Here is a 20,749-nt window from a genome sequence, read left to right as displayed (position 1 = left end):
AAAAGAAAAAGTACATCGTGCTATTGCCAGAAAGATGATAAACTAGCGTAAAGTTGAGAAAGAAAAGAAAATTTGCAGGTTACAATTTTTGAATCAAGTAATATTATAGAGCATTGCCTAATATCAAGGATATATGATTTACAAAGGCAGTTGCCATCACACACTTACTAAATACTTAGCAATTTCAGTTGGACAAAACCAGTGATGTGCTCGACATGAACACATTCTCTGCAAAGATGCAGTCCATTTGAGAAAGAAAAGTGCTCAATGACTCTCTCTGTTGGTCATCACTAAATATAATGCTAACAGAGAAATTAAAAAAATTGTTAATAATGATAATAAAAAAATTGTTAAAAAAATGTTAATTGTTAATTGAGTTGTACTGCAGACTCGAAAAGGTGTTCTGAGATAGGCATGGGAGAGCATGTGCTACTTGTACAGGAAGGAATGGGGTTAGTGGGTAGATTGCTTTGAATGCCAGGAACCAACAGCTTTAGTCACAGAAAATGTTTGATTGGAAACAGTTTCTCTTTAAATTACAAAAACAACCACATTATTGTGAGTGTTTATTCTTCTTTTCAGTGTGTTTGATTGAACAGCTTGTATGAGACTGATTTTTTTACTGGAGTCTTCCAGCTGTCGGTGAAAAACAGGTATACGCTCACCAGGTTTTAAAATAGAGATGAGATGATAAAAATATTTTTCTTGAAACATGTTATGGCCAATAATTCCAAGGTTTATTCAAATGATGATATGTTTGAATCTTGAAAAGGCTAAACTTAGTGCATAAAAGCATATAGATCATGACTTTGTCTTGTTGAATCAAAGTATTCCATGATTTAAAATAAGACTGTATTGTAGAGCATTTTGGCTCATACTATGAGTTTGATTCTTATTCAGTGCTTGATGATTTTCTTCTCTCATCAGAGAAAAAGATTGATAATGTGTCATGATTATGTTTTACATCAATATCTAAATGCTGCCACAAAATTACTTTCCAGGGCCAAATACAATGTAGCAAACAAAAATCTATTTGCAAGAACCTTCCAAATTAAAACATTTTAATATGCTTTGGTTGCCAATTTATATTCTGGAGGCCCATTAAAGATAGTGTTTGATGTGAAATTTCTTCATAATTTTTGGGTCAGTGTTTAACTTTTTAAAACTATGGAAGTTTACTGTCGTTATGCTTGACTTATAAGACTAAAAATATAAATCAACTCAACCTGTACCTATTACTTAATCTATACCTAATCTCCCTATTTATTTCTGGCATTATGTTGAGATCTTGGTGTGAGATTAGAAGTGATATTTTCCTTATGACTGATCAGAAATGAATGAAAATGCCAATTTCAACATAGGCTTTATTTTTATAACTTAAAATCATAACACTTAAAGTTTACCCAGAGTTAGTGATAGGGATTTTTGTTAAATAACTAGGACATGTGTTGTAGATAAAATGTTTGAGAAACCTTGGTGTAGAGGAGTATTTTGGAAAATGTTAGATGAGAAACTGAAGGGTTTGGAGGCATGGAACATGGAAACCATTAACAAAGAAAATGGCATTGTTTCTTTCTTTTTTTTCTTTTTTAAAGTAGGTGTCATGCACACTGCAGGGCTTGAACTCATGACCCTGAGATCAAGAGTCATATGCTTAACCAACTGAGCCACCCAGGCACCTGATGCCATCGTTTCTAAAACCAAACTTGAATAAGACAAGAGGGAGTCTGATGTTCAAGTAATTCTATAAAACAGAATTTTGTCCACAAGAACAGATATGACTGAAAAAAAAAACATACTGGAGAAATACCAGTGGTAATCAGGAAATTAGAAAGAACGAAGGGAAAGATGAACTTTGGTGCTGATTCTTGATTTGTTCATCCAGTTAATAATACAAAAATATTTTCTGAAGCTAGAGAGGTTAAGTAGCTAGTTGCTATGGAACTGAGTTAGGTGTCTGAGATAAAACTAGATCCCACGTCTGTTGGAATCATAACCTGGTCTCTGGACCTCTGGTGACTGCCATTGACTGTATAATACAACCAGCAAGGACTACTTTTTGAAGAAATATCATGTGTTGGATTTTATTTGAGTGAAATCAAGGGCCTGTGAAATATCTGCCCAAGATATCAATTGTGCGGTTGGACATAAAGGTGTGACATTCAGAGGAGCTGTCTGAGCTACAGGCTTCAGATTAGGTGTCATTGTATTATATACAAGTTGATATGACTTTACCTCAAACATTTTATCTGCAAAACATGTACTTAGTCATTTAACAAGTGGAGGATTTAAATAGAAAAGAGCCTAAAAACACCTGATATTTAAAAGTTAGATAAAAATCCCAATATTGGCGGGTTAGATGGAAGAGAAGCAATTAGAGAAGACCAAGAAGGAATGATGAGTCAGAAGCAAAGGAAACCAGTGGGGTGTGATGTCACAGAATTCAAAGGAAGAGTATGTATGTGAAGAGAAAGTCCACTATGTGGAAGTCTGCTGGGAAATCAAGAAAAATACGGAAAATCCCCAGAGGCTTTAATGCAGAGCAGTATTGTAGAGGTTCCCAAGTCGGTGGAGTATTTAAAAACAAAGCACTGAGCATGGGTCCTAAAAAGAAAGTATGAGTGCTGATTGCGAATTTAGACTCCTGATTCCAGCAGAAGTTGCCCATGGCATCTGAATATAGGCAGGTTTAAATGAATTTGGGTTGTCAGTGGAAACTTTGGAGTTCTCCACTGAAGAGTGACTGGGGGAGTAAAGACACACATTGTCTTTAGCATTGTAGATACCCAACATTTGTCTTTTGGTCCTGCAAGCACAAGTTCAAATGAGGTTGATTTGCCCTTTGTGCCTCTTCTCTTTGGTTTCCTTTCACACATCAATCTCCTCTTATATCACTTTTCTCTTAGAGAGGGATGTGTGTGTGGCGGGGGTGGGGGGGAGGGCACAGTTCAGGGAAACATGGAATAATCTTAATGTTGAAATGTGGAATTAAGAAACGAGGTATATCCAAGCTATTCTGTGGGACAACATAACTGAATTTAAAAGCAAATCATGAAAGTCATTGTCATAGATGAATAACACGCTTTATAATTTGATGAGGAGGGTATTTAATATTACAATAAAATTGTAAACAACCATGCCAAGTTCCGATTTCAAAAGGATGTTTAGTTATAGAAAAACAATTGCTACAGGGCCATTTCTGCAAAACTATTGTGTGGAAAATAGTAGTAAAAAAAATCGCTCTTTTTGACCATTTTACTATAATATGTGAATAAAGATTTACCTAATGTTGTATTATATTTTATAAAATGAAGTTAATATTACAAATGGAAGAAATGGTTGGGGAAAAGGACCCTTCTAATTCATTAGGAAGTTTTTCTCTTTTTGTAAAAAAAAAAAAAAACAGCTTTGCTTTTTTATGAATTCTTTTTGAAATATAGAACACCATAGCAACAGTGGCATCTTCTATTGGGGTACAAACTGGCAGACCATTTATTTTGTCTGATTTCTTAATTACTGAGCCTGCTGTATATGGTACCAAAATTTATAGACTTTGCCAGAGTCATTTTGTCGTTTTACCCAAGATTTGTATAATTTATTTTTGATGTGGTGGACATGACACTGCATTCAAATTATCTGTGCATCTATTTACTAAAGTAACTTGAGTGTAATAAGTATTTTGGTTTCAAAAGAAATAAATCCTGTTTAAATTTGTTTATTTAAAAAATGTGTTAATATTTTTATTTATTTTTGAGAGAGAGAGAGAGAGAGAGAGAGAGAGAGAAAGCATGAGCCAGGGAGTGGCAGAAAGAGACGGAGACACAGAATCTGAGTTGTCAGCGCAGAGCCTGACGCGGGACTGGGACCCACGAACCGAACCGTGAGATCATGACCTGGGCCGAAGTCCGACGCTTGACCAACTGAGCCACCCAGGTGCCCCAATTTTGGTTACATTTAAATGGAAAGGCTAGTTCTGAAGATTTCATTCATTGCTTTCCTTATTCAACAAATCTACACTTAGGACTTATTGTGAGCTAAGTCCTGCTCTGCAGTTAAGGGTAGATCAGAGAACAGAACCAAGTTCCTGTTTTCAAGAAGCTTATATATCTACTAGGGAAGAAAGACACTAAACAAACAGAAAGATAATATGTTGAATGGCAAAAAATAATATAAAGAAAAATTAGAGTGTTTGGAAATTGGAACTGATGAGAAGAACATGAGTTGGGCTCTCAAAAATGGTGATCATGGGAGCTTAACAATTATGGCCATAGCCAGAATAGTCCGGGAGAGACGTTGCTAGCTCTTCCTTAGACCCCATTGGCACTGGGACTCTGGAAGTTGGCTTCTGCCAGTGTGTGTACAAGTATACACGTCTGCTTCTATAGTTTGCTCCAGAGTCAGAGACTGGTCAGGGAATGGCAGAATGTAGGTCGCGCACCCAGACTTGAACTTTGCAGAGAGATCGTCTGCTCCCCTGCACCATTTCTAACAGAAATGTGACCCTGTCCACCCACCAATCTTGGGTTTTCCCTAGTTTGGGGATGTAATTATAAAATTCAGGATAACTGAAGTTGAATTTTAGATAAATACTAGTTAATGTTTTAGTATAAGTATGCTCAAATTTAATTGAGTGCCCTGTAGTTGTTTTTGCTAATTCTGACAACTCTACCCCAAACAGGAAAAGTGTTGTTTGCTGACAGCCCCCAAAATGACAAAACGCCCATTCAAATCCACTAAAGGTGAAGATTTAAGAAAGACTGATACATAATACCAGACTCATAAAACAGTGTACTCAGTACTATAACTAGGAGTGAATATACAAATCTGTGGGAGAGCATCTAAGAAAGCAACTTATTTTTTTCTGCCTAGGAGTTGGATGGAGAGTTTCACCAAGCCACAGATTTTTGAGCTGAGTTTTGAGCTGGATCTCAAGATGAGTAGGAATTTACCAAGAGAGAAAAAAAAAAAAGGAGAGAGAAGAGAGTGCTTCACCAGCAGAGAAAGCAAGCAGCATGGACCACAGGGTCATCAAGTGAGCATCATCAGTTTGGTTTGCATGGAAAGGGTTCTCGTGTATCAGAAATGATTGGGGATGAGTGTGGAGAAGGGCTTTGTGTGAGATGGCGAAGGTGTCTTTTTTTTAATTAAAAAATATATATATTAATTTTTATTTATTTTTGAGACAGAGAGAGACAGAGAATGAACAGGGGAGGGGCAGAGAGAGAGGGAGACACAGAATCCAAAGTAGGCCTCAGAATCTGAGCTGTCAGCACAGAGCCTGATGCAAGGCTCAAACCCATGGGTCCTGAGATCATAACCTGAACCGAAGTCGGATGCTTAACCAACTGAGCCACCCAAGCACTCCCAAGAAGGGTCATACACACTAGAAAAAAGAGGGAGAAGAACTGAGTTTGGAAAGCTTGCTGTAGCTGCAGAGCTGCTATATATGACTTGACTTCGGTTTTATAGGTTTGGTTTTATGTATTTATATCTTGAGCCCCCAAGAGAAAAAAAATACCTTAAGTTACTGAGTTATTATTACAAGGGTACTTGTTGGCTGGCAAGAGACTCTCCGTGTTTGGTTTGTGGAGCTCTGGAAGGGGGACATAAAGCCAGTACAGTGGTAAGTCATGGAGTGAATTATGGTGTTGGGTGTCAATACAGGTGAACACTGATGAGGCCACAACCGCGCTACTGGTCCAATGCACTGAGACGGCCATTAGCCCATCCGGTGAAACTGAATGTAAGACCAGAAAGGAATCTCGGAGGTGACAAGTGAGTGACAGTGTATTAGATGTATTGCAAGTTCATGACTTTACGAGTGAGTAAATGTACAGACGTGCCTGGACTTTTCCTTCATCAGGGCATTTATCTCCTTTCCCTGTGCCACTGAAAGAAAAGGTGAAGCCTTGAAATTAAATCATAGATTTTCTTCAAAGGGAAAGTTTTTTATGGCCAAGTACATAGTAACTTCTTTATTACTATGAGAGTTTTGAATTCAGAGAACACAGACACCTATGGACTTGGGTAACTGTGTTTCTTCAGGATATGATATCGTAAGAGATTTTTGATTCGCTGTGCAGGTCAAGACACGCTCATTTGTCGCCCAGTTGGCTCAAAGTCTTGAAGACCTGAATCAAATAGAAGTGAAATCTCAAAAAATTTTTTCTCATGGCTTAAGGTAACTTTCACCCACTTCCGTTTTTGCTTCTTTGACCTGTTCATTTCATTGTTTAAGGCACATCTCAGACATTTTGAGTCACATGAAGTTGGAAGACTTTTTTTTTTTTTAAGTAATAAAAAACCAGCCTGGAGGGGGGAACAAACACACAGGGAAATCACTCAGAAGTCACACTGTCCCAACACCTCTGGGCCACACAGCGAAGAGCAAAATCATTCCCCTGAAAATTGGTCAGGCTTTGTGCATCCAAGAAGGTTTGGGGGGATAGATGCAGAAGGGACCATCACATCATAGTGGGGGTGAAATGGGGGTGTGCTGGATCCCAAGCTGGCTCTTCACAAAACTTCATCTCTAGGAGTGGAGTTCCTGGCCACCAGGCTCAGTTTTATACCCTTGATGAGGCTGTGCCTGCCCTGGGTAAAACTTTCATCATAGAGGTTGAGGGCAAGATTGTCAGCAGTGAGATAGGTATGGTTCTGTGATGTGGCATTTGTCTTGGAGATGTTCCTGGCTGCCTGGATCTTGTGCAGTGTGACATAGTCAGGGTTCTTGCTCACAGCATCTCCAGGGTGAGCAGGTTGGGGTTGAGGGTTCACACAAGGCCTGGTATCAACCTGGCCCTGGCCCCATGCTTACTCCTCTAGCCCTTCTCTGGGCTGTCAGATCCTGCAAAACTTTTTGCTATATCAAATTAAATACTTTACTAACTTCACCTTAATTTTTTTTGCATATTCTATATCTTTGGCAGATATATATATATATAATTTTACCTTTAGGAAGATACATACTATTAGAGAAAGAGAAAGCAGAGACAAAACAATTAATAGCATGATGGTTTTTAAAAAGTTGTTGAGAAACTGTACTTGGCTGCTTGTAAATTTCATTATTTCTAAATCTGCCTCTGCCTCCCACATTAATGTGAATAATGGGAAGTTTCTGTAGAAAAATTCTGCATAGGCCCTCTAGTTATGCATGTAATAAATTAATATCACTGTGTTGTAGAAGATACATAAATGCATGTACGCTTCTATAAACTCACAGAGCAAATTTGCATTTCTGGAATTCATTTTTTGTAAACAGCCAATAATTAGTGTTGAGCACAAATAATGGAAGGATATATGAATGAAGACCAACTTTGTCGAAGATTAGGAAGTGTGCATTGGGACAAGGGAAGATTAAATAGAGGTAAAACAAACAAACAAAAAACAACCAACCAAACAAAGGAAAAAACAAAGCAAGACAAAAACACCAAAACCTGAACATAGTGAGAGGAAATGTTGAGAAATATTTGGTCTAATATGACTTAGCTGGGTTTCTGGAAACACAGACTTTCTTCCAAAGGAGTAACCTGGGAAACCAGTGGATAAGTAGGGGAAATAGAGGACCATTTCAAGGAAGCCAGAGGGGTGCCAGAACTGCATTTTGGCCCAGTGCAAAGGATTGTAGCCATTACATGACCAGAAAGGACTCTATTTTCTCCTTCCTTCCTTCCTTCCTTCCTTCCTTCCTTCCTTCCTTCCTTCCTTCCTTCCTTTTCTTCTTTCTTTCTTTCTTTCTTTCTTTCTTTCTTTCTTTCTTTCTTTCTTCTCTCTCTCTCTCTCTCTCTCTCTCTCTCCCTCCCTCCCTCCTTCCCTCCTTTCCTCCTTCTTTTTTCTTTCTCTGAAAACCTGATTACTAGAACCTCACAGACCCTGGAGCAGAGTGTTCTGGAGATTTAGAAGACAGTTGGCTTATGTTAGATAAAACTGTTCATTTCTGTAATGTTCTCCAGTTTCATTGTGGAGACCGTGAATACCTTTTGGTTCACCTGTTCTTTGGTATTTAGCTTTGTATTCTTTGATGCTAATGCCAAATGATGTCTTCATCTTTTAATTAAATTTTCTAGTTGTTTGCTGTTCTTGTATAGACTTGCATCTGACTGTGTATTTAGCCACACTGTCAATAGATCAATAATTTTGTGTTTATGCAATTGATTACGTCATTTACAAATATAACCGCTTTTTCTCCTCAGTTTTAGTCTTTTATGTTTCTCATCTCTTTCTATTGTGCTAGTTATGGCCTCTAACTCAATATTGAATGGAAATAGTAATGACCAGTATTCTTGTACCATTCCTGACTTTATTATTACTTTCCAAATTTTTACTGGTGTAAGAACACTTAAGAAGATATATACTCTTTGAAATTAAAAAAAAAATAACGTTTATTTATTTTTGAGAGAGACATCAGGTGGGGGAAGGGCAGAGAGAGACTCACACACACAGAGTCTGAAGCAGACTCCAGGCTCTGAGCTGTCAGTGCAGAGCCCAATGTGGGGCTTGAATCCATGAGCCATGAGATCATGACCTGAGCTGAAGTTGAAAGCTCAACCGACTGAGCCACCCAGGTGCTCCCACCCTCTGAAAATTTTAAATTCTATAGTACAATATCTTTGTTTAAATATTTATTTATTATTTGGGAGAGTGCAAGTGGAGGAGGGGCAGAGAGAGCAGGACAGAGGATCTGAAGCAGGGTCTGCGCTGACAGGCTGACAGCAGTTAGCCAAAGTGGGGCTTGAACTCCCGAACCATGAGATCATGACCTGAGCTGAAGTTGGATGCTTAACTGACTGAGCCACCCAGGTGCTCCTGGTACAGTATCTTTAAATACAGGCACAGTGTTGTATAACAGATCTCTGTAACTTACTCATGTCGCATAACCAAAACTTTTTGCCCATTGGTTAACACCTCCTGTTTTCCTATCCTCTTGGCCCTGAGTGACCACCATACTATTCCCTGATTCTATGAGTTTGACTATTTTAGATTCCTTGTATAAATGGAATCGTGCATTATTTGTCTTTCTGTGACAGGCTTATTTCATGTACCATAATGTCTTCAAAATTCATTCATATTGTTGCATATTGCACAGTTTCTTTCCTTCTGAAGGCTGAATAATATTCCATTATATGTATATATACCTTTTTAATTAATTCACCCATCCATGGGCATCTACTTGCTTCCTTATCTTGGCTATCAAACATGAGAATGCTACCTATCTCTTCGAGATCCTTATTCCAATGATTTTCGATAAATACCCAGAAGTGGGATTGTTGGATCATAATGATAGTTCTATTCATATTCTTTACATTTTTTTTTAACATTTATGTATTTTTGAGGACAGAAAGAGACAGAGCACAAGCAGGAGAGGAGCAGAGAGAAAGGGAGACACAGAATCCAAAGCAGGCTCCAGGCTCTGAGCTGTCAACCCAGAGCCCAATGCAGGGCTTGAACTCACAAACTGCGGGATCATGACCCGAGTCAAAGTTGGATGCTTAACCAAGTGAGCCACCCAGGCGCCCCTAGTTCTATTTTTATTCTTTAAAGGCACCACCATACTGTTTTTCATAGCAGCCGTACAATTTTGCATTCCCACCGACAGTGTACAGGGTTCCCATTTCCCCATATCCTTCTCCACACTTGTTGTCTTTTGTTGTTTTGATAATAATCACCCTGATAGGCAGAAAGTAAAATCTCATTGTGGTTTTCATTTGCCTCTTTTCATTTGGTTATTAACATTGACCATCTTTACATATACATGTCAGTTATTTGTATGTCTTTTTTGGAGAAATGTCTCTCTAAATCTTTAGCCCATTCTCAAATTCTCAAAAATTTATTAGTGTATTTGTTGTTGAGTTCTCAGAGTTCCCTATATATTTTGGAAATATACCCCTTATCAGATAAACTGGTTTGGAAACATTTTGTCCCATTCTGTAGGTTGACTTTGTTGATTGTTTTCTTTGCAGAAGTATTTAGTTTGATATAGTCTGATTTTTCTATTTTTGGTTCTTTGGGTATGTGTTTAGCATCATATCCATGAAATCATTACCAGGACCCATGTCCTGAAGCTTCCCCCAATGTTTCCCTCTCTCTGTTCTATAGTTTGAGGTCTTATGTTTAAGTTTTTAATACATTTTGAGTTTTTGTTTTGTTTTTGTTTTTGTTTTCAGTTTTTTGGTATTGTGTGAAATGGGACTCCATTTTAATTCCTTTGCTTCTGGCTATTTAGTTTTCCCAACTCCATTCACTCAAGAGACTGTCCTTTCCCCATTGTATATTTTTGGCTGCTTTTTTGTGAATGAATTTACCATATAACATAGGTTTACTTCTGAGCTGTTTATTCTGTTCCATTGATCTGTGTCTGTTTTTCTGCCAATACCATACTGTTTTGATTACTGTAGCTTTGTATAATGGTTGAAGTCAGTCACTGTGATGCCTTCAGCTTTGATCTTCTTGTTCAAGACTGATTGGCCTATTCACAGTCCTTTGTGGTTCCATATAAGCTTCAGAATTGGTTTTTCTATTTATGTAAAATGTGCCGTTGGGATTTTGATAAAGATTGCATTGAATCTGTAGATCGCTTTGGGTAGTATGGACTTCTTAATAATAGTATGTCTGACAATTCATAGATACAAGATGATTTTCTATTTCTTTGTATCTTAATTTCTGTCATCATTGCTTTGTAGTTTTTGACATGTTGGTCTTCACCTCCTCAGTTGAATTCATTCTTTTTGGTGCTCTTGTAAATAGGACCATTTCCCTTATTTCCTTTATGGTAGTTCATTGTTTGTGTATAGAAATACAACCAGTTGTGTATATTGATTTTGTATCCTGAAAGTTTACTAAATTTGTTTGTTACTTATAATAGTTTTTTACAGAGTCTTTAGTTTTCTATATAAGATTATGTCATCTGCAAACAAGGGCAATATTACTTTTTCCTTTCTAATTTGGATGCCTTTTCTTTATTTTTCTTATCTAGTTGGTTTGGCTGGATCTTCAATACTATATTGACTAGAAGTGGTGACACTGAGTATCCTTGCTTTGTGCTGGACTTAAAGGAAAGGCTTTCAGGTTTTCACTGTTGAGTATGATGTTAGCTGTGGACTTTGTATATATTGCCTTTATTATGCTGTGGTAATCCACTTCTGTTCCTAGTTTTTTGAAAGCTTTTATCATGAAAGGGTATTGAATTTGCCAAATGCCTCAATTTAGATGATTTATGTGATTTTTACCCTTTTTTCTAATATATGTGGTAAATCATATTAACTTACTTTCATATGTTGAAATCGTCATTACCTCTCAGGGATCATCCACTTGGTCATGGTGTAAGATTTCTTGAATGTGCTGTTTAATTCAGTTTCCTAGTATTATGTTGAGAATTTATGCAACTATATTTATCATAGATATTGTCCTGTAGTTTTCTTTTCCTGTGGTGTCTTTGCTGGGTTTTTGTATTATGGTAATAAAATTCCTCAAAAATAAATCTGGAACCATTTTCTCCTTTTCACTTTTTTGGAGGAATTTGAGGATTGGGAATAATTTTTCTTTAAATGTTTGGTAGAATTCACTGGTGAGGCCATCTGGTCCTTGGCTTTTGTTTTGGGGGGGTTTAAATTATTCAGTCTCTTTACTAGTAATTTGTTCAGATTTCCAATTTCTAAATGATTCACTCTTGGTAGGTTATGTCTCTAGGAATTTATTCATTTATAGTTTGTTGGCATAAAATTGTTCATACTAATCTTTTATGATCCTTTGTATTACTGTGGCATCAGTTGAATGTCTCCTCTATTCATTCATAATTAATTTTATTTGAGTCCTCTCTTTTTTTTCTTGGTAAGTATAGCTAAAGGTTTGTCTAGTTGGGTATGTTTTAAAAAAACAGCACTGATTTCATTAATGTTTTCTATTATCTTTTTTGTCTCCATTTCATTTATTGGTAGTTTGATCTTTATTATTTCTTTCCTTTTACTAATTTTGGATTTCATTTGTTCTTTTTCTAATTCCTTGGGATGTAAAATTAGGTTGTTTATTTGAGCCTTATCTTTTTTTCTTAAGGTAGGCATTTATTGCTATGAACTTGACTTATAGAACTACTTTTGCTGCATCCCATAAGTTTCAGTATGTTGTATTTGCATTTTAATTTCTCTGAAAATATTTTTGATTTCTCTTTTGATTTATTCTTTCACTCATTGGTTGTTCAGTATCATGTTATTTAATTTCCACATGTTTGTGACTTTTCTTTTCTTCTTATAATTGATTTTGTACCTTTGTGCTATGACAAGGAGATGAGCATCTTCCCCTGTGCCCTCCAAGCTGAGCCCTGAGTAGGTAGCCATGGTGAGTGCTTGCACACCTATTAAAACCTGCTATTTTTTTGCTAGACGTGGGGTTTTATGGAAACAAGCTTCATTGGCTTTCAAGAGCTAGGGATTTTAGAGGCCTTTGCCTTGGATGAGAGTCTTTGATGTTGAAGTATTAAATTTGAGGTCAAACCCTTTGCTTTTCAGACAGAAGCTCAGACTTGAGAGTTACTTCCTGATTGTATGGCATAGTGCCAGGAGTTGAGTTTATGGCGCACTCTGTCTCAGCTTTTCAAAACTGTTTCCCTGTGGATATTTTCTTATTTGCCTGTTGTGTGGGAACCTTTCAGCTACTTTCTGGATTTTTTTCAGAAGAAGTTGCTTGATGTGTCAGTGGTTGGAGAGGAGTTCAGGAGCCTTCTGAGCCACCATCTTGGTTGACCTATACACTTGTATTTTAAATTGTTACATTCTTTTGATAAGTTGAGGCCCTTTTCATCATGTAATGATCATCTCCATTCTTAATAGAACTGTTTATCTTAAAAGGTCCTTTATCTGACATTAAGATAGCTATTCTAGTTTCATTTTCATTAATATTTCTGAGATAAGTCATGTTCTACCATTTTCTCCCTATACTTCCATGTCCTTATGTTTTCAGTAAGTTATAAGCATATACCTATAACTCCTTAACACTTAATTTTCTAATTTAGTATATTTATATAGATTGTCATTATTGATATGCTTGGGCTTATTTTTACTAACTACCAATTTATTAGTTGGTTCTTTCTTTGTCTGTTTCTTTTTAATTCTTTATTACTTTTATGATTTGAGTTGATATTTATACTGCTCTCCCAGTGAGGCAAGAACTTAGTACTTTGTCTACCAATGGATTTTCCACCCCTAAACCCAGATCATTGCCACTCCCCATCCCGAAGCCTTCTACATACACATATGTAAACACTAGTTCAAACTAGTTCCACATAATTCTGGGGATTTCACAGTTCTCTGAATTTTCACACTGCACTTCTTTCAGGGTTGATTTTGGCCAAGGGATCCAAGCTAGTTTTACTAGATTTATATCTTATCAGAACTGGAGCCTGATTTTTTAGAGTTGCTATTTATTCTATAGCTATTTCCAACTATAATTTGCATACTTTTCTATAGTTGGTTTTTGAGACTACTAATGCCACCGTTATGTAGATTCGGAATTACTAACAGTATACTTTGTGTTTTGCTTACCTGAAATACTTCGGATAAAGGGTACAAGTGCTCTAATTATTTCTTTGTGGGGGTAGGAATTGTTTGTTAAAGTTTAACATAAACTTTTTTTCAAGGCTAAAGTTCAAAATTTAAATTTAAATTTAAGATTTAAATTTAAAATTTCTCATAATTTGTTTTTTTTTAATTTTTTTAATTTTTTTAATTTTTTTTTTTCAACGTTTTTATTTTAGGGACAGAGAGAGACAGAGCCTGAATGGGGGAGGGGCAGAGAGAGAGGGAGACACAGAATTGGAAACAGGCTCCAGGCTCTGAGCCATCAGCCCAGAGCCCGACGCGGGCTCGAACTCACGGACCGCAAGATCGTGACCTGGCTGAAGTCGGACGCTTAACCGACTGCGCCACCCAGGCGCCCCTCTCATAATTTGTTTTTAATGACTGATGTTTATTTTAAATGTTGGAGAGATAGGCCAATTTGGACATGGTCATTCCTCCTCCACTTAATGGTATTTGGAGAAATATTCATGGCTTCTCAAAACCATTGGTGTAGTTTATGTTATTTATTTATTTATTATTATTTTTTTAATGTTTGTTTATTTTTGAAAGGAGAGAGACAGAGAGCAAATGGGGGGAGGAGGGACAGAGAGGGAGGGAGACACAGAATTTGTATATGTGCTGCCGAAGCGAGCACAGGGAGACAAAGAATTTGAAGCAGGCTCCAGGCTCCAAGCTCCGTGTCAGCACGGACCCCAACATGGGACTTGAACATACAAACCTCGAGATCATGACCTGAGCCAAAGTCGGACGCTCAACCGACTGAGCCATTTGGGCACCCCAAGACCATTGGTGTAGTTTAGATGCACAACCCTTCTTAGGTCAGTGTTGGCTTCAAGTTCTGTAACACATTTCATAGTTGGTGACATGGGCTTTTTCAACAGTATTTATTTGTTGTCATCCATTACCATGTTGAATTTTCCATTTTTCATTATCTGATACTTGACCTTATGGTCCTGAAATAGTGTCTCTTCTTCAAGAGACTTCTCAGAAGTGAACGCATTTTTACACCTCATCTTACAGCTGATATTTCAAGCCAGATTTTCTCGTTTGGCCATTTGTTAAACAAATATTGCTGCCATAGTGATTCGGTTGCCCTAAAGGTGTTTGGATTACACAATTCTTAAAATTTTTACAGTCAGAAAATATTTATCAAGACTGTGATATGTCTCAGACTTTGCCCTGCTAGTGGAAGATTTAATGATAAATAAATCTATTCCTGCCTTTGAAAATGACAAACTTAGGGAATAGAGTTAATACCATGTAAGATTCAGACAATTTATTAATTTACTACACAGGATTAAGAAATTTGAAGTCTATAAGATCCTCATATTGTCTCTCCCTGTAGCCACATGAATATAATCAGCAGGTAGCTGGTGTGCATGGATTAACCAAGAGGATGTTTCGTATATATTAACTCTAAACCAATGGATATGGATTACAATCCTATTATTGTTATTTTCTGTCTTTCCATTTTTTATTTAAAATAAGGATGTGCGAATGATCACTTTCAATATATATCTTGATTAATCTTCTCAAATAGAGTTCACTTTTCTTTAGACAGCAGTTCAGGTGATAATCCAGTTTCACTGGCTTTGGGGTCATTCTGCTTCATTAGATAAATTTGTGTCTGAATTTGTTTTGATCTTTTTGTTAACAGTTGGTCTTAAATGGTAATGGTAACTTTCAAGAGGCCACTCTCATTTCTGCTTTCCAGGGTTTTTTTTTCAGGGGACATCACCTTACTACAGATAAAAAGTACAGATGATAAATTTTAATATTTTCTATATTATTTCAAAAGTGCTTGTAATTTTATGCTTGATTCATAATAAATGTCTCTCAACTGGAGTTGTAATTTAAATTATTTTGAATTACTTTGGTATTTACAATTTGTTTTTGTCTTTGAATTTTTGATAAGCTAATAGAATGCTCTCTGTAATGAGTTCTGGGTGTGCTGGTTTCCCGATAAGGTGTTTGCAAATGTGACACATCTATATATGGATTAAAATTTGCAATTTATTCCTTTCCATACGTTAATTCCAGAAACTAAATATGTAGGATATCTGGTATTGCCAGGCACTTGTTTGTAGGCCTGATGTAGTCTAATTAGTTCTGTGAATATTCTGGCTAGTATTAAAATATGGAAATATTAGAATATAGCCATAACATGCTACTACTGACATACTGTTTTTAGTTAGGTTAAGAATATATATGGGGCGCCTGGGTGGCTTAGTCAGTTGAGTGTCCGACTCTTGGTTTTGGCTCAGGTCATGGACTCATGGACCATGACATTGAGCTGGGGATGGGGCTCTGTGCTGACAGCGTGGAGCCTGCTTGGGATTCCCTCTCTCCCTTTCTCTCTGTCCCTCCCTCTCTCTCTTTCTCTCTCAAAATAAATAAATAAACTTTGAAAAAAAAAAGAGTATATATGAACACCTTTGGTTTAGAGCAAATGATGTTTTACTTTATTCTGCTGAAATTAGGGGCTGAACTGTTAAGGAAGACCCTTTGTCAGAGCATCAGATTTGGTGGTACAGTCAGAGGCTTTTGCCCTATGACTGGGTGAAAAACCTCATTTATTAACTGAAACAAAATCCTCATGAACACTTGAAAACAGATACAGTAGAACCAAAATCTGTCAGGATTTGATGGCTAAGCTCATGAAAAAGTAACCTGTGGATAAAAGTTTCTTTCTTCCTTCCTTCCTTTCTTTTCTTTCTTTCTTTCTTTCTTTCTTTCTTTCTTTCTTTCTTTCTTCCTTCCTGTCTTTTTTCTTTTTCAAAAAATGGACTTATAGTGTGCATCTAACTTCAGTAGTGGCTCATAAAAGGAAAACTAGTTTTTCTGTGCTTGAGTGAAGTGGGAAAAAGCAAGTTAGGGAATTCTGTTTAACAGAAACTTTATGAGGAATGAAACTGAGATTGGTGGCCCTCATCTGCACACCTTCCACAGAATTTACAGTGAAGAGAAACAAAGTAGAACAAAAGAAAGCATTCGAGGTCCATTCAGACAAGTCAGGATGCTGAAGAAACACAACCATCTGGACCACGCTAGGAAGCTGGGTGGAACTCGGCCTCTTCTGCCAAGCGCTAACATGACCTTGACTTGCAGAGCCTGTGTCGCCTCCTGCCATCTCTACTGATGGTTGATAGATAAACCATGTTGTTTAAATTCAGTTTGACCATAATCTCTTGGTGAAAATTTGCAATTAGAACAGAGATGATCCCTTGAGGTGCACAGATGGCAGGGGAGAAAGCCTATCACGAATTCCAGAGCTGTTTTTCAACCCCCAGTGTTGAGGGTGGAGTCTCTTCTGAAGTTGCCTCTTGAAAGATCAAAAGAAGTGAGACTTGAAGTAGTGAATGTCTTCCCTGTTTGCCGTCATCTGCTTTATGTACAAATATCTATATTGACACTGACAGGATTATTTGGAGAGACATGTTGTATGTGTGTGTTAGTGAAAATAAAATTGGGAAATAGAGAAAGAGCTTCAATGTTTAGCTTTTGATAAATACCTGCTTGTTTTCAAGATGTACATAACATATGTTCTGTTAAAATGCTAGACATTTGTGTGTTTAGGGTTTACCAAAGACATTTGTATATGGAAGACTTGCCCTGTGAAAAGAATCTATAAGATCCTTAGATCAAACAGTCCCTTCATGGCTTTGAACCGCAGTTTTCTTGCCTCAGCCAATTCTTTTCCTAGATTAAGTCTCCAGGAGGAACTGACATATTCTAAGTGAAGTGTATCACTTCTGTCTATAAGCCTGTCTTTCATCGAATATGTCTTCTGCAAGCCTGAGAAGGCCCCCATCCCCTGTCTTGCACACACGTAGTTCTTTCTCCATCTTCCAGTTCTCTTGCCATCTTCTCTCACACCGCCAGACTTTAAGCTCAAGCGTCACATGGGAAAGCTAGCCAAACCCTCAAAATTCCATTTATTGTGGGGAAATCAGAGGACACAAAACCCGTGAGAAAATCTCATTGCAAAGATGAGCCCCACCTATTTGAGATGTTTCCAGTTTCAGGAAGTACTGAAGTTGGATGAGGATGATGAAGACCATACAGCCCAGCCTCAGAAATTGGTGAATGTCCTGGAAAAATATAGAGGCATCCAAGCATATATTGGTTCTGGAGATCAAGTGACTTCAGTGATGGCTAACACAGGAGGCAGGGGCTGTGAGATGACTGACCTGATGCACATGAAAGTATATCACACTGGAAATAGGGACAAGATGTGGCTTTAGCCAGAGAAGAGGGTGGGCTTGAGATTGTGGAGGGCTTGTGCAGACTGGGAACTGAACAAGTTCCTCCTCATATCTGAAAGCTCCCAACACTCCCTACAGAACTGCACACTGATGAAAACACACCTTTGCGATCACTTTAGGATGTGGCTGCCCAGTCTTGGCTGCTTCTGTGTGAGGGTGCAGATATCACTGGCTAATAGGTATCATGGAACAGGGATTAGGGAGATGCTGGAAAATTTCAGAGGGATATCATTCTAGGATGTGCAATGGATGTGAAACTGTCCACTTGCTAGGTTCTTTTATTCATGTATGGTGATAGGCCCTTTGGACCTACTCTAAAACCTAATGGGTAGAGTTGCTAGGTATAACATTTTTTAAAGTGTATTTATTTATTTTGAGAGAGAGAGCATGCACAAGTGGGGAAAGAACAGAGAGAGAGGGAGAGAGAAAATCTCAAGCAACTTCCACACCATCACACAGAGCCTGATGTGGGGCTCGAACTCACAAACTGTGAGATCATGACCTGAGCTGAAAACAAGAGTTGACACTAAACCAATTGAGCCATCCAGGTGCCCCTCAGTTACAACATTTTAACTTTGATCATAAGGTGGTTCCATTTTATGTATGTATGTATATATGTATGTATGTATGTATGTATCTATCATCTATCAAAAGAACATAGCTACACCTTTATTTATTTACTTTTAAGTAAGTTTAAATCCTTGAGGATGCTGAAGATACAGCATCACATGGATTCCATGGCCAATGGCTTTTACAGGAAGAGTGCTTCGGAATTTGGCATGAACCATGAGTTACTTTCCCTAGGATTATTCTGGTTTTGTTCAGCTTGCCACCAGGAGTCACTGTGTTGTTCTTTGCTTTGTATACATAAGCACTTCTCTTGCCTTGATAGATTTCAATTTCACCTTGAGCATAAACATATTCAGTTTTGAGAATAGCTGTGTACTCCCTCTGATTCCAGGGACCCCACTTATAGCCAGCAAAAATGACCTTGGACTGTAGCCTTCCAGCCATATTTGTTGTTTTAGGAGTCCTATTCCCAGCAGGCCTCCCCAGGCTCCAAGATGGCAAAAGAGCTCTTTGTATCTATTTTCAAAGGCTTTGTTGTAGTTCTGTATTTTTAATACTGAATGTAAAGGTATATTCTTCCATAAAAGCTGGCTGACATGTTTGTTGAATCAACTTTTTTTTTTTTTTTGCATTCTCATGAATTCTCAATGAATGTTCTATAACCAGATATACTGTCTAGTTTTCTGTCTAATTTTTATCTCTCTCCCATTGTGGAAAATGGACCAAGGTGATGTGATAAATTATTTGTTTTCTACAAATAATCACTTGGAGCTCCTGATATGAAACAAAAGACCTTCTATAAAAACATTCTCTTTCTTTGAGAAAAGGGCAGTATCTGCTGTGGGGTGACAAGAAAGGGTTTTTCGTCTTCTAGCCAAGGAGTTTCCTGTGCTGATAGATGATTACACCAGCTCTCTGGGACTCTACTCAGCCTTTCAAATGCAATTCCTCCCTTTGCCCTTCTAGTCTAGTGTATTGAGGGTAGAGTGAATAAGTGAAACACTGTATGTATCTAACCAGTCAGCATGGTGGGTGCCCGAGGGCTTCTCTTACTCCCCACATATCCCACTACAAGCATATGTGACCCTCCTCAAAGACATTCCCATCTTTTTTGGTAAAATGACTTGCAAGCCCTTTAAGTTGTGGTTTCCTATTTCATATATTCTCTGTCTTCCTGTTTTCAGAGATTCCTCAACATTTCTCAGTTCCTCTGACACTTCTTGATCTGGGTAAGGGGCTGGTAAAGAGTTCATTTGTATATAATTTAATATTATCTCTAGAGAGGCTGATGAGAGAGAGAAAGGTGGGTGTGCTCAGGTCATTACTTTACTCCTAGCTTGTAGATAAGATGAACTGTGTTTTTCTAGATGGAAATTGTTTTTCATTGAAACAGGTTTCTGTTTCCAGTAATGTCATAGTGCTCTCATATTTACATTTGCTATTGTTATTTTATTTTGTCTATCTTTGACCTCTTTCTCCAGTCTGATTGGAAGGAGAATTACCCACATTATTTTCACTTGTTGAAGGAAGAGGAAGTCTAGTAAAGAAACAGAACTGAAAGAGAGACCAAATGGCCCTTCGTCTTCTGAGTCATTTCTATTCTGTTTATTTCTCCATTTGCTCAATTTCTTTGAGTACACATGAGGCTGAACTCGCATGTCATCAGGTAAGCAGCCACCGAAAAATAGATGGCATTTTCATTTTGGGTCAGCAGAAGTACATATTCTAGATCAGCCATCAATCTGGAGTCAAATAGTATGGTGTTTTGTTAGGGTTGATTTAGTGGTCTTCAAATCAAAATAACCTTTTGCATATTGAAAGTACATTATTGCATAATTCATTTTATGCAGTAATCTCATTAAGTTGTTGTTGTTTTGTTTTTTTTTTTTACATTCTTACCAACTGACCTTATTTGTCCAGGACTTAATTTTCTGTGTCCCGCAAGCCCCTCAGTGTATCCAGTGGTAACTGCCACTTTTAATTTACCTGAGACTTATCTACTTTGATTTTAGTCTTGGACAAGTTCTGTGAAAATGTCTTGTCTGTAATCCATTTCCTTAATGTATATCAGGTAGTAATAGAGAAAAAGGGTTAGAGTTATAGAAGCACAAGGCTGAATTATCCATTAGTTTGGGAATTCAAATTCTCTACTTTTGTTGTTGTTGTTGTTGTTGTTATATATTAGATTGTAGGAGGTGAAATAGATGGACAATAAAATCTATGTTTTTGTAGTTCTGAAAAAATAATACTGACAGATTGTGAGATAGTAAAATTGCTGCAAGCTATCACTTCAGAATTTGTCTTTTTTCTCAAAATTTGAAAGTTTTTTATTTTGGCCTGTTGTTT

General features: G+C 37.3%; 1 long non-coding RNA gene across 5 annotated transcripts in view; it reads left to right on the top strand.

Annotated features, from left to right (window-relative positions):
• Positions 1–3,884: 3,884 nt before the first annotated feature.
• The window catches only part of LOC122486536, a 63,874-nt gene continuing 47,009 nt past the window's right edge, over positions 3,885–20,749 (top strand). For all 5 annotated transcript variants that reach the window (XR_006298185.1, XR_006298183.1, XR_006298182.1 and 2 more), the window contains exons 1-4: positions 3,885–3,933; positions 4,870–5,032; positions 5,665–5,775; positions 19,885–20,069. This is a non-coding gene — a long non-coding RNA (uncharacterized LOC122486536). The remainder of the gene's footprint in view (positions 3,934–4,869; positions 5,033–5,664; positions 5,776–19,884; positions 20,070–20,749) is intronic.

The sequence above is a fragment of the Prionailurus bengalensis genome, chromosome A1 (assembly GCF_016509475.1).
Source record: "Prionailurus bengalensis isolate Pbe53 chromosome A1, Fcat_Pben_1.1_paternal_pri, whole genome shotgun sequence".
NCBI classification, from domain to species: Eukaryota; Metazoa; Chordata; class Mammalia; order Carnivora; family Felidae; genus Prionailurus; species Prionailurus bengalensis.
The sequence above is the reverse complement of the archived record's forward strand: the minus strand, read 5'-3'. Positions and strand labels throughout refer to the sequence as shown.